The sequence below is a fragment of the Vulpes vulpes genome, chromosome 12, assembly GCF_048418805.1.
Source record: "Vulpes vulpes isolate BD-2025 chromosome 12, VulVul3, whole genome shotgun sequence".
Lineage (NCBI taxonomy): Eukaryota > Metazoa > Chordata > Mammalia > Carnivora > Canidae > Vulpes > Vulpes vulpes.
The window spans coordinates 19286807-19295942 of NC_132791.1; positions in this window are offsets into that span (position 1 = coordinate 19286807).

Consider the following 9136-nt stretch of genomic DNA (forward strand, 5'->3'; position numbering starts at 1 on the left):
TGTGGCACTTAACTGCTACTTAGAAAAAGGGTGGGCAAGCTATAATCTGAAGGCAGAGTTTGGCTCACCCTCTGTTTTTGTATAGCCTAAGAGCTAAGATTGGTCTTTAGATTTTAAAAAGATTGTAAACAAAAATAAAAAACCAAGTAAAGAACATATGACAGACTGTGTGGCCTGCAGAGCTGAAAATATTTATCTGGCCCTTTGTAGAAAAAGTTTGTTGACCCTCATTTAGAACATTATTCCTCTGAAAAGATGTTTTGAATTTCAGAAAGGTTATTTACAAATTAAGTTTTTGGGTTATCACATGCTTCTAAATCCGGGATTATCTGTGTTTTTTTAAAGGATAAAACCATGTGAAAAAACTTATGAATATGACATAAATATTAAATATGTATCTATTTATTTATGTAAAATGAGGTTGTACAAATTGATATTTACACACATGTAGAAAATTTCTGGAAGGATAGATAAAAATATGTTAACAATAATTGCCTCTGGGAGTTGGTCTCTGGAGGCTCATTGAAGAAGGGAACTTCATTCTCTTCAGTATGTTGTGGATTTTTTTTTAATCATGAGCACACATTATTTTTTTATGTGGAGCATAAGGAGAGTAAAATGTCTTAAGTTAGATTTATATATCTGAATATAATGTCCTTCCTCCCACCCCCAAGTCAGGTAAATACAGTTAGAAACATTTTTACTTTTTCCTGGAATCCTCACATGTGGATCATAAAACCAGAAACTATCTGGATCACACATCAGCTGTGGAGCTGAGCCAGTTTGAGGCAGGTAAATTGGCTGAGCCTGGACAGCTTGTCCCCAGGGGTGCACTGACATTTTCTGTTCTTCCATAGACTGGGTTTTGGGTAAGGCATAGTGCCTCCAGGCAAAAAACAGGCATCTATGTGGATGGTGTCACTGGCAGAGGGCTGAGCCGTGAGGAGCACCTTAGCCCAGTACTCACCAAGCCTGCGCAGTTCATCCATCCTGGACTAAGGGATAGGTCTCTGCTTGTAGGATCCATTCACTCATCAGCTCCACCCACTGGTTCTCTGTCTACTTGCATTATTTAGTCACAAACTATGTGACTGGTGGGAATTGCTGTTCCTGAGTCCCCAGAGCTGGCCCTTATCCACTGTCAGAATGGAAGCTCAGTCAGCTTGGAAAAGCTTGGAGCTGGGGATCAGCTGTGTCATATGGGTAAGGAGACTGTGCTGAGGTGGAGGTGGGCCGACTTGGAGGAAGACTGGGCTGGCATGTTGGCAGGTGGCAGAGCAGAGCCTATGTTATGGGTGGAGTAGGGCTGTCAACGGATTTGGAGGCTCAGGCTCTGCTTGGGTTGGGGAGGAGTTGAGGTCTGAGAGGACTGGTAGAGCCAAGGCAGGACTGAGTCCCAGGGGGGTTAGGCAGGTTTTCCAGGGACCCCCTCATATCAGAACTGGATATTTTTCTTCCTTATTTCTTTGCCTAATATCCTATGTTTGCCAAGATAAGAGGTCACAAGATGCCTTTAGTATATAGTCAGACAACATGAATTACAGGGTGTTTGCAAATGACTATAAGGGGAAAAAACAATTGACATAAAATTGGAGAAGCCAAGCACAAAATGTCCACTGGGTCATAAGGTGGAAGAAGTTTGGTCATCAGAGCTTGCCTTCTCCTCCTCTTGGGAATACTTCTGCTACCACATGAACAAGCCTGGGTTAGCCTGCTGGATAATTAGAGATAAATGGCTGAGTCTCAGCTGACATTGAACCAGTCACCACACATAACAAATGAAGCTATCCTGTATCATCTAGATCTGAGTTGTCTAGACCAGAAAAACTGCCTAGCCAATACATAGAAGCATGGGCGGGCGGGGGGTGGGTGGGTTATTTCAAGCTCTAATTTTAGGGTGATTAGTTAGCAAAAAGGTATTTACTTACCACACTCTTGAGGGGAGCAGTAGAAATCTGGTTTATTTAACAAAGTCCTTAAATGTTGAAGGGGTCTTTAGGGTAGGACAGATTTTTGGTTTCAAAACCTTCTCACACAGAAAACTTCAGATGTAGATGGCTTCACTGGGGAATTCTATCAGGAATTTTTTCTTCAAGGAAGAAGAAAAAATCTAAACACTTCCAAATAGGGAAAGGATTACTTTTCAACTCATTTTGTGAGCCCAAAATTACCTTGCTACCAAAACCAAACGTAAGTATTACATGAAAGAAAACTACAGACTAATATCTCGGAGCATAGTTGTAAAAGTTATAAACAGAATTTTAGGAAATGTAATCCAACAATATATTAGGAGATAATACATCATGACTGAGTGAAATTTATCCCAGGAATGTGTAGTTGGTTTAACATTAAAAAAACATCAATCAGGGCAGCACTGGGTGGCTCAGCGGTTTAGTGCCGCCTTCAGCCCAAGGGGTGATCCTGGAGTCCCACGTCTGGCTCCCTGCATGGAGCCTGCTTCTCCCTCTGCCTGTGTCTCTGCCTGGGATCAAGCCCTGAGTTGGGCTCCCTGCTCAGTGGGGAGTCTGCTGCTTCTTCCTCTCCCCCTCTCCCCACTCATGCTTGCTCACTCTCTCAAATAAAATCTTAAAAAAAAAAAAAAAATCATTTCAGTACATGTAGAAAAAGCACTTGACCAAATCTAGTACCCATTCCTGGTTTAAAAAGACTCAAAACTAGGAATGGAAGGGAACTTGTTCAGTCTGATAAAGGGAATCTACAAAACATCTACAGCCAACTTCATACTTAATGGTGAAAGACTGAATGCTTTCTACCCTGGTTTCAAGAACAAAACAAGGATGTATACACACACCACTTCAATATTGTGCTGGAGGTACTAGCTAAGGCAGTTAGGCAAGAAGAAGAAAAGGCATACAGATTGGGAAAAAGAAAAATATAATTTTCCTTATTTACAAATAACATCTGAAGAAAATTCTAAAAAAAAAAAAAGCCACTAGAACTAATAAATTCATTTGACAAAGTCATGGACTATAAGGTCAAAAAGCAACAATAAAACTTATTCTCTAGGGGATCCCTGGGTGGCTCAGCGGTTTAGTGCCTGCCTTCAGCCCAGGGTGTGATCCTGGAGTTCCAGGATCAAGTCTCGCGTCCAGCTCCCTGCCTGGAGCCTGCTTCTCCTTCTGCCTCTCTGTCATGAATGAATAAATAAAATCTTTTAAAAAAATTTATTCTCTTGATGGGATGAGCACTGGGTGTTAATCTGTATGTTGGCAAATTGAACAATAAAAATAAATTTATTAAAAAATTAAAGTTTATTCTCTATATATTAGTAATCAGCAATTAAAGTTTAAATAAAAGTGCCATTTACATAAAATTATGAACTACATAGGGATAAAATTTATCAAAACGTATGAATGCACAAAATTATAGGACATTGGTGAGAGAAATTGAAGAAATGGAGGTATCTACAACATGAATTAGAGGACATAGTATCCTTTAGATATCCATTCTCTTCAAATTGATTTATAGATTGAAGGAAATTAAATAGGCAGGCTATCTTAGGAAAGGGGCGCTCCAGTGGGAAAACCCTGATGCTGGCTTTGCATCTCTACCTTCAATATGAGCTTCAATTCTTCAGCAAGCTGCTCTTTAAGGTTTGGCAGTTCCAGATCTTGGGCAACCAACACTTAGGGTGGGGGCAATACGTGGTCATAGAGTCCCTTGGCCACTCAGACATTTATTTCTGAGCATCTTTCAGCTTCGTGTCTCTCAGAACATCAGATTATGATTTAGCAGCTGGAGTCTTCTTGGGCTTCACTATCTTCCCGGATTATTTCACCGTTGAAGGAATCTCTAAATTAATCCCCAATATCTTTTTCCTAAAGTGGAAACTCCTAGAAGATGCTCTCCTCTGTGGTCATCCGCTCCAGACACTCCTCCCCTGTTCTCTGCCTCTGGAGCACTGCTCCTCCATAGCTAGAGTCTATTGGTACACAACTCTACTTTTATCCCTTGGGTCATGTCCCACCATCGTTTGGCTGGAGGTGACTCTGGACTGTCCCTCTTGTCTCCCATACAGTCACACTTTGCCCATGATGATGGGCAGAAGTTTGTTTCCTCTTCTCCTTGGACTAAGGGTCCTGTGGGAACCATGACCAACATCATAGGGCCCTCTGGTCTGCTTGCTCACACTGAGAGGTCAGAGAAAAGACCATGCAGGTGGGAACTGCATTTTTTGTGATCAACTTCCTCTTGACCTGTGCAATGAATGGTTTCTTTCTAAGAGCTAATAAGCAAACTTGGCTTAGCCATCCCTGAAGCATGGGTAGCTAAGAGAGAAAAGACCAGGGAAGAAACCATGATTAGGTCTCTATCAATTTATGGATTCAAGGACCTTGAATCTACCTCTGCTGTACCCCAAACCATATAACCTAGGTTTCTAGTGCTTATCTAATGACTGGATCATGGAAGGAAAGCTTCCAAGAGGTATTCAGGCAGTGTTCCTGATTTATGAAGATGGCAAATTTCTAGTTTCCTATTAGCTGTAGTACTTTGAAGAGGGGGAAGTTGGCAATAAGCCATGAACTACATACATTCTACAAGGGCTCCTACCAGAGATATCTACCCAACTTTTGTCAGAGGGGATCCTTGGGGTGTTTTCCAGTTGCTTCTGGTCTAGGTTCTCCCTTGAACCCCTTGATGAGTCATTCCCTGAGTGACATACCAAGTCACTTTCTGTCTCCTCAGAATCAGACCCTAGACTCCTCGTGCGGTAGCTTTCTAAATATTAGATTATTGGGCAGGGGGCATTTCCTATGCTCCATACTCTTTGCAGGTCATTCCCGAGCTGGCACTTTGCCAGACCCCTCACATGGAAACTTTCTGGGTGCCTCAGTGTCATCTGGGCTAGATCCTTCCCTGCTGCTTTGGCATCTATGACAGAGGATTGTGAAGGTCCGCATTTGCCCTTTGGCCAAGTAGCCCCTGCTAGTTTTCCCTGAGGCTGTATCTGTGCCAGATGGGCTCAGTGCTGGATGAAGCTTTCAAAGGTGGTGCTCCAGCTGCCCCCAGATCTCGCTAGGAAATTCTCCATCAAGGATGGAGCCTGGCACTTGAGACAGAGAGGCCCCTGTACTGTTACACTGAGGAGTGTTGGGAGCCAGAAGATTAAAGATATCCTAAGATCTTTGGAGCAAAAGAGGGCAAACATCACAAATGTTCCAGCTGCTTCTACAACAAGTGCCAATCCAGGGATTGAATTTCCCTTAGGTGAAAGATTGTGCTTCATCCTGGGGTCTAGGAAAGGACACTCTACAGGACATAACTGGGGGGGTGAGAGAGTGGGAGAGATGTTGAAGGGGGACTAGGGTAGAGACCAAGGTCAGTAGGGATTCTTTAGCCTATATGAACTGGACTCATTAGAGAACCCACTAAAGACAGACCCTTGTGGGGATCAACTGTGTCTAAAGACCAAGACATAGTCCCAAGGACTCATGAACAGAGGGCAGACCCTGGGAGAGCTGGTTCCACTTTTGCTGCAAAAAGCTTCCCACTCCCCTCCAGTGTTTGGGGTTTGGGAACCGAGGACTATGCAGTTGTTCTGGTTTATCTCTGTTACTCCACAAGGGCTGGAAGCCTTCAGTGTTCTGTGTGTCCGCCAGGAGTCCCAGAAGATTTCACTGATGTGCTTCAATTGTTTAGGAAGCATCCCTCCTCCTATTCTTTCTCCTCCATAATCTGGAAATTCATTCCTTTTGTGACTTGTGTGTTCAGAAGCTCCAAGGCTAAGGGGGAGAGGCTACTACCTCAATACACCTGTTTGCGGAGTCCCCCAAAGACAGGCCTCTGAGAAAGAGGAGGGCTCAGGCAGAGAGGATGTGAGGGAGCAACATCTCCAGCCTCCCCAAACATCAAAAGATCAGCTTCTGTAGTCACTCTATCCTGACTCTCCCAGCAGGGATCTTGCTGCCCTCATTAAGAAGCTGGCCTGGGGGCTATACAAGATAAGAGATACAAGCTGCAGCAGGAGCAGAGTGGGGATGGGGACCCAGCAAGCCTGGCAGGAGTCACATTCCCCTACATCACTGGTTTCAGGACACTTCTTTCTCATGCAGGGGCTTTCTTTCACATTCCCTTCCCTTTAGGTTAATGCTCATGCTCACATGACAAGTTCGGCTGCAGTGGGGCCCTCGAATCACATAGGCCATGCTAGAACTAGAGGTACAGAAAAAAAGAAGAGATTCATCGATACCTGCTTTACCAAAGAACAAGCAGGTCCCATGTCCCATGAACTCCTTTCTGGCAGGCTCTCCAACCTGAGACACCAGGAGACTCTGTCACATGTGATGAAGGGAGGAGCAAAGGAATCTTCTTAGGAGTCTGAGTAAAATGGTCCTATGGGAAAGGCTCTTGGAACACTGACCTCTGAGAGCCCCAAGCATTCCTGTACAAGATCAGTCAGTGACGGGGTAGCCCAGGGGGCTCAGCGGTTTGGCGCCGCCTTCAGTCCAGGGCCTGATCCTAGAGACCTGGGATCAAGTCCCATGTCAGGCTGCCTGCAGGGAGCCTGCTTCTCCCTCTGCCTGTGTCTCTGCGCCTCTTTCTGTGTGTGTCTCTCATGAATAAATAAATAAATAACCATTAAAAAAAAAGATCAGTCAGTGACAACTGACAGGCTCAAGTATGGAATAGCGCTTTTTACTTTATCCCATCAGATCCTCATAATCACTCTGTGGGGGTTGCAGGCCAATTGGATCTCAACGAGAAATATGAGCCTTAGTAAAGTTAAACAATTTTCCCAAATCAGGACCCAAAAGGCCAGCCTCCAGAGAGCCCTACCACTGCACCTCACACCGCCACCTAGTGGGCAAGACCTACTGGCCAGCTCCATCATTCTTTGATTCCCATGGATGGGCCTAGCAGGGAACCCCCAAAAATTCTAGGTCTGACTCCTTACTAGGAGTCTCCTTGCTGAGAGCTTTGCTTTCGGAGAGGGATGGGCTCTAGCAGCTGACTTCCTCGGAGACTGTAGACCTGGGTCTCATGGAAAGGAGAGACTAAGTTTAACTCTTGAAAGATCTGGACCAAACAGGCAGAAACTTACCTGCAAATGCTCCCCCTTTGCTCTTCTTCTTCTCTCTGCATTGATGCTGAAAGACAAGAGACAAATGAGGGCTTGGACTCATTCTCTTTCCTCTCAAGGCAGATCATTATCCATGGGTAATCTCTCCACAATGCATTAATGGAGCTTTGTGTTCCTTCCCTTTTATTCATTTGCAAAGTGGATAAAAGTATTTTCTACTTCCTTTCCCTTTTTTTGAAAACCTCAGAGAAGGGTTTTCAGTTGATTTTCTTTAATTAGCAGGCCTCTTTTGAAGAAGGACACAAAATATCAAATGGCATGTGCTCCAGAAGGTAGGATTCTGCTCCCTGAGGACAGCATTAGGGCTCCAGCACCTGACTAGAAACTCTCAGAGGTTCAGCATTGCTATTCAGATTAGCCCTCACACTTAGGAGAGTCCAGGTTGACACACCTAGATGAGAAGGTGACCGGTCAACAAATGTTGAAGACTCTGTTCCCCAGGTTCTCTGAACTCTCTGAATAATTCAACCCGTGGCATGACTGGGGTTTCCCCCCAGAACACCTTAAAACACCCAGATAGGTGGTCTGTGGGTATTGGATAGGAACCCTCATCTCTAGCACTTCCTTGTCGACAAGAGTGATTTTCTCAACTTTCCTGAGAGTTTCCATCTCAGTTGTCTCTCTGGGCCAACATAATTGATTTTAAAAAGTGGGAAGATGGATAGGAAAAAAAAAAAAAAAAGACTTGATCCATGCTAGGAGTTGGTTGTCAGATTCTCTAGGGTAGTGGTTTAGGGGGAGACAAGGAGTTTAAGGTAAACTCCTAGCCTCTCAGCCCAGGAGACTCCTTAACCCTCCAGCCCTTTCTAATCCCACCTCCCTCTATGCCCTCCTATTCTCCAGTTCCATCTTTTCATCATGTGAGATGTATACCTCCTCATACTAGTTCCTATTCCTCCCACCCAGAACCTAGGTACTAACTGAGTCCTTCTTTATGCCTTGGAGAGCTCAGCTTGACCTCCACCACTTCCACAGCCTTTGAAGGCCTAGGGTTGTCCTGGAAATTTCAGGGATTCACACTGGAGTCTTTAACTCCAGATTCTCTGCATAATCTGTTTTTGTCTTGCATCAACACAGGCATACACCTCATCCCACCCCCTTCAGTATTCCCAGAAGAAGGCACTTTCATATAACAGAACTAGTGAGCAGTGCGCCCTTTGCTAAAGCCAGTGCAGGAGTGACCAGAGGGAAAACCCATAGCACACACCATGAAAAACCACTTCAAAATACTCTCTGATTAATTATTTTCCTCCTAAATTCCCTTTTGTGTTGCTATGCCCCTAAGGGCTCTCAACTCTCCCTCCTCCACCCATCCAGCATCCCACCCTGCTGTTCCTTTTGTCTCTCTCCCAGGGTCACCCCCCTTCCCAATATGGTGATTCTTTTCCCTTATCTTACAGAGCAATCCCCTCTCCCGAGGTCCTGCCCCAGCCTGCACACCTAAACCCATCTTGACTTGAGGAGTAGGAGAGGCCTTTTCTTTAAGATGTTCCAACTTTTTTTTTTTTTAATTTTTATTTATGATAGTCACACACACAGAGAGAGAGAGAGGCAGAGACACAGGCAGAGGGAGAAGCAGGCTCCATGCACCGGGAGCCCGACGTGGGATTAGATCCCGGGTCTCCAGGATCGCGCCCCGGGCCAAAGGCAGGCGCTAAACCTCTGCGCCACCCAGGGATCCCCAAGATGTTCCAACTTTTAAAGGGAACTTTAGAGTTATTATGAAAATATATTTGGTTAATTTTGAATCTTGCCTATACTTAACTTATTCTAAGAAGAGTTTCTTGGGCAGCCCAGGTGGCTCAGCAGTTTGGCGCCGCCTTCAGGCCAGGGTGTGATCCTGGAGTCCTGGGATTGAGTCCCGGGATTGAGGCACCCTGTGTGGAGCCTGCTTCTCCCTCTGCCTGTGTCTCTGCCTCTCTCTCTCTCTCTGTGTCTCTCATGAGTAAATATATAAAATCTTAAAAAAAAAGTTTCTTGATTTCTCTTATCTATTTTCTATATTTTTACCAAAATCCCTATTGAAATCTTAAT